The sequence below is a fragment of the Bison bison genome, unplaced genomic scaffold (assembly GCF_000754665.1).
Source record: "Bison bison bison isolate TAMUID 2011002044 unplaced genomic scaffold, Bison_UMD1.0 scf7180017864153, whole genome shotgun sequence".
Classification (NCBI taxonomy): Eukaryota; Metazoa; Chordata; class Mammalia; order Artiodactyla; family Bovidae; genus Bison; species Bison bison.
This window is the reverse complement of record NW_011494725.1, coordinates 2,076,795-2,084,754: the sequence shown is the minus strand read 5'-3', so window position 1 is coordinate 2,084,754 and position 7,960 is coordinate 2,076,795.

Here is a 7,960-nt window from a genome sequence, read left to right as displayed (position 1 = left end):
TTATTTATTTATATTTTATCATTGGAGCTAATTGCTTTACGAGTTGTTGTAAACAAAGTCTGTTGCACAACAAAGTGAATCAGCTATATGTATGGATTTATCTCCTCCCTCGGGAGCCTTCCTCCCACCCCCAGTTTATTATCGTTATGATCACTGTAGTTTTCATTTCTAGAATTCCATTTCCATTTGATAAATTTTAAAAGTTTCCAGTTCTTTGCTTAAATTCTTTATCTTGTCTACTTGTAAGATTCATTAATCACAATTATTTTAAAGTTTGTTGTTTAAGTGCCAGTGTCTGGATCTCTTCTGGGTCTACTGCTACTGTATGTTTTGGGTTTTTTTGCTCTTGGTTTCAGTCATATGGTCTTTTCTCTTGGCGGGCCTGGTAAACTTATATTGACTGTGTGTATTTATGAGATACTGTGTTTGGAAAAATTGTAGAGGTAATCTGAGACTGACAGATCCAGAGAGGCTATACTCTTGCTTCAGGGAGGAAGTTAGAGGCAGCTCGACTTAATCCAATCTGGAATTAAGTTAATTTGAAATTGAGTTTAAATCTTTGTGAAGGCTGATCTATTTCTAATGTGCTCTTCAAAGCTCCCAACTGAAAGCCCTTAAAAAAAATAAGGGTCCCCTTTCCTTGGAGATGCTTGAACTCCCCAGCCCCTCTTTTTCCTAATTCCATGAGACTGCAAAAACTCAGTCTCCACTTTCTGTTCATATTCTCAGTTTCATAGCTACTGCCTAGGGGAAAATTAAGGCCAAATGTTGACATTATCTCTTTAGATTTCTCTTCTCTCCAAGATCATGGCCTGCAGACCTCTTCAATACCTTCAAGCAAATTTTTAAAATATATTTTACCCATCATTTCTGGTTGTTTCGGTGGGAAAGTTGTGAGATAAACTAGATAAGCAGTAGCTGGAAGCAGAAATCTGCACAGACCATAGACTCGATCCCTGCAAAGATAAAATTCTAGTCCTTGGCTGCAACTTGAATTTTCAAGGGGCTAGCCTCATGCACTGGAGAAGGAAATGGCAACCCACTCCAGTGTTCTTGCCTGGAGAATCCCAGGGATGGCGGAGCCGGGTGGGCTGCCGTCCATGGGGTCGCACAGAGTTGGACACGACTGAGGTGACTTAGCAGCAGCAGCAGCAGCAGCCTCACTCTGCGTGGAGTCTTCCTCTTGCCCTATGCACCGGCTTGCCCTACCTTCACGTGGAGCTTAACTGCTAGCCCACATGCTGCCTCGAGGCTGGCTAGTTCGGATGGTGGTCTGGCTTCTGTAAAGCCTCTGTCACCGTGGGAAGCCAGGCCTCCTTCCCTCTGCTGACCAGTTCCACTCACAAGCCACACCTTCTACAGACTGAGCCCTGTGGCGCTGGGCTCAGGGTTCAGTGCTCAGCATAGGTTGTCTCATTTATTCCTTTAGAAACACCAGCACACAACTAGAGTTATCTCCATTTTACAGATGAGGAAGCTGATGCTCCCGAGTGTTAGTCAGAGTCCCTGCCCATCTCATAAAAGCACATACTTCTTTCTGTGTTTACTTGTTAATTTTCTTGTGCTCCGCAGACTGTAAATGACACAAGGGTGGGGACATGTCTGCATATCTCTCTTATTCCTCACCATGTGCCCATGCTTGGCACAGAGTAGAGAGGATATAACAAGCCTGGAATGAATAAATCAAGCCTCAGCTCCCAAAGTTGTTTATGGTGGAGGCCACATCCAGATCCTTGACTATTAGTTCATCATTCTTGCCCCTCATGTCACAGCTGGGGATGGAATATATTCATCCATCTTAGAGTTATCTAGCACCACCTTCTATGTATAAAGGTCTAGTTGAGTCCCCTGCTGTTTTATTTTCTCGGGCTCCAAAATCACTGCAGATAATGACTACAGCCAGGAAATTAAAAGACGCTTACTCCTTGGAAGAAAAGCTATGACAAACCTAGACAGCATATTAAAAAGCAGACTCATCACTTTGCCAACAAAGGTCCGTGTAGTCAAAGCTATGGTTTTTTCCAGCAGTCATGTATGGATGTGAGAGCTGGACCATAAAGAAGGCTGAACGCCGAAGAATTGGTGCCTTTGAATTGTGGTGCTGGAGAAGACTCTTGAGAGTCCCTTGGACTGCAAGGAGATCAAACCCGTCATTCCTAAAGAATATCAACCCTGAATATTCATCAGAAGGACTGATGCCGAAGCTGAAGTTCCAATACTTTGGCCACCTGATGTGAAGAGCTGACTCATTGGCAAAGACACTGATGCTGGGAAAGATTGGAGGCAGGAGGAGAAGGGGACGACAGAGGATAAGATGTTTGGACGGCATCACTGATTCAATGGACGTGAGTCTGAGCAAACTCTGGGAGATTGTGAACAGGGAAGTCTGGCAAGCTGTAGTCCATGGGGTCACAAAGAGTCAGACACAATTTAGTGACTGAGCAACAAGCTGCCACCTCACACCATTTCGTCCTTGATGTCAGGGGCTCTGGAAACCTTCACCAGGGTCTGTGGACCCACATGGAACTGAGGGATGGACTAGTGAGGCTTCTAAAACTATAGTAGAAATCTGCAAGTGTGTCATTATTTTTCTCGAAAAAAGATCCATGGTAAGCTTCAGATTCTCGGAGATGCCTGGGAACCCCCCAAATTAAAAGATCCTGGACGTGGGAATTGGTTCCTGTCTACTCCCCAACATTGTCTGCTCTGCCAAAAAGGGGTTTCCTGTAACTGTCCATAGGTGGATGGGGGCGAGGGGTGTGTGGAGAGGTGTCCAGGGTATGAAGGGGTCCTGCTTCTGCAGCCCAAGCTGGGTGGACTGAATGGTGCCCAGAGCCCTCCAGCTTGCTTCCTCAAAAGCCCTCAAGTTGGGGGTGGAGTGCCACTTGCCAGAAGGCTGTGAATAACGGCGATCTTTCCACACAGCAAAGCCATCCTGAGCCGGCTGAGCGGCATATTTGTGTGGCTCCTGGTTCCGAGGTGCCAACCCCAGCGAGGCCAGGGTGGGGATGGACTCCCAGGACCCAGCTCACCGCTGCGAAGCCCACGTGAGGAGGAAGAGGGACCCCGAGTCTCTGGAGGATAGGGGTCCGGGGGCCAGGCACTCCCCCAGCCTGGGGTCAGCAGGACCTTCTTGCTCGGTCTTCTTCAACATGTGAACCTGCGGGAACGTTATCTCTTAGAGATTTCTACAGGGTTTAAAAAAGATGTCCCGGGGCTTTCACGCGTTTCTAAAGCACCTGCAATCTTTCATGGTTCCCATCACCCTGTGTGTAAAACAGTAAACTCGATGGTTCTGGGATGCACCAGCCAGACCCAGCTTTCTCCCCATCCCTGCCAGCCTCATGTCCCAGACCCCGCGGTAAAACCTCGCTTATGGTCAACCTCCTGGTTTTCATGGAGAAACTGAGGCAAGGGGGTGAGACTGGCTCAAGGCACCCTGGGCAGCAGGTCAGTCAGCGCAGTTCAGGAGGGTCTGTCAGACCCATCTGCCTCCTGTGCTTGGTCCGCCTGCTGTGTGAGAGAGGCTGGCAGGGAGGGGGCCCTGAGCTGCAGGGGCCAAGGGATTCTGGTCAGGGGGCTGCAGCCCTGGAGCTGTGAGGGCTGCAGGGGTCTTTCCCCCACAGAACTTGCCGGCCCCGTGGACAATGTGGGTCCTTGGCTGGAGGGGGTTTGTCCAGGGGTCCTGAGAAGGGGATGAACCTCTGCCTTCTTTTTGGGGGGCTGAGGAAGGGTCGAAACGGCTGCCCAAGAGAGCTGATGGAGGGGCGTGAGAGCTGTGGAGGGGGACACGGAGGGAAGGTGGCCGGGGAGGCCACATGCAGGAGGGGAGGAAGGGTGAGCAGGTGGCTGGTGGGGAAGGGACAGGCGGGTGGCGAGGGGCACCGATGTCCTCCGCATGTAAAGACTCTGCTCTATCCGCCCCAGGCTCCCTGCTGCCCTATGCGTACCCAGGGCCTTCCCTGGGCCATCGAATGCCTGCATCCCACCCCCTCCCTTCCTTCCCTTCTTCCAACCCGACTTTGCTCCGTGCCGTGCTCTCTCGACCCCGGAAGACGGCCGTGGCTGTTTCCTTGACCATGGGGCAGCATCCTGCCCAAGCTGGACAAGGTGCCCATGGGAGGAGTGTGGACTAGGATGAGCCCAGGCCCACTCACTGCCTGGCTCCCCCTTCCACTCCCTCCAGCCCAGCCCAGCTCTGGCCCAGCCTCTGAAGTGGGGTCCAGGTCTAGACCAGCCTTGCCCCCTAGTTCAGCAGAAGTCTCTCTTACACAGAGCTTAGAGCAGTTTAAGGAAGAGGAAATGTTTAAGGAAAGCTAAGAAAGCCAAACTGTCACCTTTGTCCAGGGCTGACATGACTCGGTGCCTGTCCTCCGACCCTGAAACCAGCTCCCCTCACCCTCTTGCGCCACCCCGGGGTGCAGTGGGGGAAGGTGCCAGGAGAGCGGACGGTCACTGGAAGGTCACGTTGGGGTAGGCTCTGAGTCTCTGGTGTTCTCCATGCTCCTGAGTGCTCCCTCTGTGGCTGGCCTGAGGGTCAGTGGCATTGCTGGGCATCTGGGCTCTGGGAGGGTCCTGACTGGGCAGCATTACCCCAACAGTGTGGTTGGGTCACGGTGTCAAAAAAAATATGTGACCCTCGGTGGCACTGATTGATGGGAAGTGAGCTGGAACGGGGCCTCTGAGTCACTGGATGTGGCAGCCATGGTGACGGTGGGGACTGCAGGGGCGTGGGGGTGGGTAAGAGGGACGGGCTGGACAGAGAATATTTAGCAATTGCTCTGGAAGATTTTCGAGTTTGATAACACATGCACACATGGTCAGCCAGGGGTTGGCTACCTAGACGTCGCCACCAGCACTTGCTGGTCACCTGTTCCTATCCTGCCCAGTACTGTGTGGAGTGACGGACACACGTCAGCTCACGTGATATTTGTAGAGGTATCTTGATTGAGGCATAAGTTGACAGACAAAACATTGCACATATTTTAAGTGTATAGTCTGATCAATTTTGACACAGGTATATACACTTGGCTTTTGGTGTCCATGGGGAATTGTTTCCAGGATGCTTGCAGATATGAACATCTGAAGATTCATGAGTCCCTCGTACAATACGGAGCAGTATTTGCGTATAACCTGCACTCAGCCTCCTACATATTTTAAATCAATTCTGGAATACTTATAACACCTAATATATTGTAAATGTTAAATAGTTGTAAATACAATGTAAATGCTATGTAAATAACTGTGAGTGTGTGGCAAATTCAAGTTTTGCTTTTTGGGAATTTCTGAAAATTTTTTTCCTGAAAAAATTTTTTCTGAATATTTTTGAACCCGGCTGATTGGATCTTCAGAGGTGGAAGCTATGGGTGAAGAGGCCCAAAGTGGGCCTTAAAATCATCTTAACTACAGTTAAGATAATGAATAAATCCATTTCCCTCCTAACCCTTCCTGGCATTCTCAGGCAGCCATGGATCTGCTGTCTGTTATAGGTTGATTTTCATTTTCTAGTTTTGCAGATAGAAGTAGTTCATGTAATGCTTACAACATCCTCTGAAGTAGCTGCTCCTATTATTGTCATCATCCCCCTTTTACAGATGAGAAAACAAAGGCACAGAGAAGATAAATGACTTGCATGAAGTCAGGCCGCGTGGCAGGGGAGGAGTGGAGCCAGGATTTTGACCCAGGGAGCGGGGCTCCAGAGTCTAGCCTCTGAACTGCTGCACCCCACGGCCCCTCTCACAGCAGCCTCCTCACTGTTGGCAATCAGGCTCACTTCCAGGGCTGAGCCCTGCACAGGTAGCAGGAAGCACAGGTGGGGTCCCTTCCTGTGAGGAGCAAGTAGGAGGATGAAGGGGACCCTCACCACTTACCTTCTCTGGGCCTCAGTTTCCTCATCTACAAAATGGGAGTGCTCATCACTTGATGAATGAATAACAAATTGTGATGGATCCATACAACAGAATATTAAGCCCTAAAAAGGCACAACATTCTGATACATGGTTCCATGTGGATGAACCTCAAAAACTTTCTGGTAAGTAAAAGAGGCCAGACACAAAAGCCCACATGTTGTTTGACTCCATTCATATGAACTATCAGAACAGAAAGCAGATTAATGGTTGCCACAGGGTTGGGGGAGGAAAGGAAAGTGTCTGGATGATGGGTGCAGGTGGGTGGGAGGGTCATGTTCACGAAGACAGACATGAAGGGGCCTTCCAAGGTGCACAGCACGCGGGAGCCCCGGGTAGGCTGGTGGGTATGCCCATGATTCTGGCACCAAGGACGAGGGGAAGGTTGGACCCAGAGGGCAGGTGCTCCCCCAGTGGGTGAGAGCACTGTTCCAGGTCCAGGCCTGAGTCCAGGAAGGTCTCAGAGTCTCCTCTGAAAGGTGGTCCTCTTTCTCAGAGCTGGAGGGAAGCAAAGAGGGTGTTTGGGAGAGGGACCAGGGGACCCAGGATGGTGAATCTGGTGAGGGGAACAGGGGGAACAGGGAATCTGGGAGAGGGACCAGGGGACCCAGGATGGTGAATCTGGAGCCAGCAGGGGGCCCAGAGCATGGCCTGCTCATGGTCCCAAACCAGGGTCTGAGGAACATCTATCTTACCAAAGGCAGAGGAATCCCCTTCTTGCCACAAGAAGGGGTCAGGAGGGTTTCTGCCTGTCCTTGGGGCCAACTCTGCCAACTGCAGTCTGACCTGGCAGGCTGAGGCCAAGCCGGGGGTGGGGGGCGGTGGGTGGTCTCGAGGGTCCCTCTGGGTTCCCTCTGCTTGGGCTTGACCTCTGGATGAAGAGACCATGGTCGTCTAGAGTCTCCAGAGCAGATGGCTCAGGGCTGGGCACATGAGTGTCTCTTTTTGTCTTTATCATTAAAAGTTTGTTTATTTATTTGGCTGCTTTGGGATCTTCACTGTGGCATGTGGGAACTTTAGTTGTAGCCTGTGGGGTCTGGTTCCCTGACCAGGGATCGAAACCAGGCCCCCTGCCTGGGGAGTGCGGAGTCTCAGTCTGGACCACCAGGGAAGTCAGCATGCTGTCTTAAGGGACACCAAGACCCTAGCTAAAGACTTGAAAATCTTGTCCATGCACCTTTCCAGAGCAGACCTCGGATGAAGTAAAAGAGGAGGTAGACCCCTTGGGTGTCTCTGGGGGACTCAGGAGGGGTGCAGAGGAGGTGAGTTTGGAGCAAGGCCACAAGGAGGGCTATCAGACCAGGACCACGCGGCAGCTGTGGGCTTTCCAGACCTTTGCGATCGTCACCAGGAATTAACAGCCAAACCCGAAACAATAAATACTGACAAGAGGGAGGTAACAATCATGGTTTCAGTTCAGCTAGTGTGTCGCAGGAGGGGCGAGGACTGGATGGTAAATAATGAGCAGACACCGTAACTCATGCTGGGAGACATCATTGATCCGGTGAGATGCTTGACCCAGCTCCCTGATCCGGGAGGTGTCGGGGCTCATCCCAAGGTAGATGGCTGGAGAAGGGGAAACCCTCAACTGGGAGACCTGAGCCTGGACTCCAGCCTCCGCCCTGCCAACGGCTTGCTGTGCTGCCCAGGGCTGGCCAATGTCCCTTTCTGGGCTCCTCTTCCTTCAGCTGTGAGACAGCAGGCTCTAATATTCTATGATTCCGAGTCCCTTCCACTCCACCCAGTTTCCCAAGACTCTTGGGCTCCCTGGACCCTTTTGGGAAGGATCAGCCCTCTTCAGCCCCCTAGGTAGATTAAGGAAGGACGGAGGGGCGGGAGTGAACAAGGGTCCTGCCAAGGCCCCTACCCAGCCAGTGACAGGAAGACAGCAGATCGCGGCACCGGGAGCGATTTTACTGGAAAGATGAAAGGAAATTGCATCTTTAATAATTCACCGGGCCGGTTTGGAGGGAGGCAGGTTGGCGGGGCCGCGGAGCCGCTGGGCGATCCCGGCATCTGTTCCTGGAAATCCGCTGGCTCCAGAGCCTGCCCCA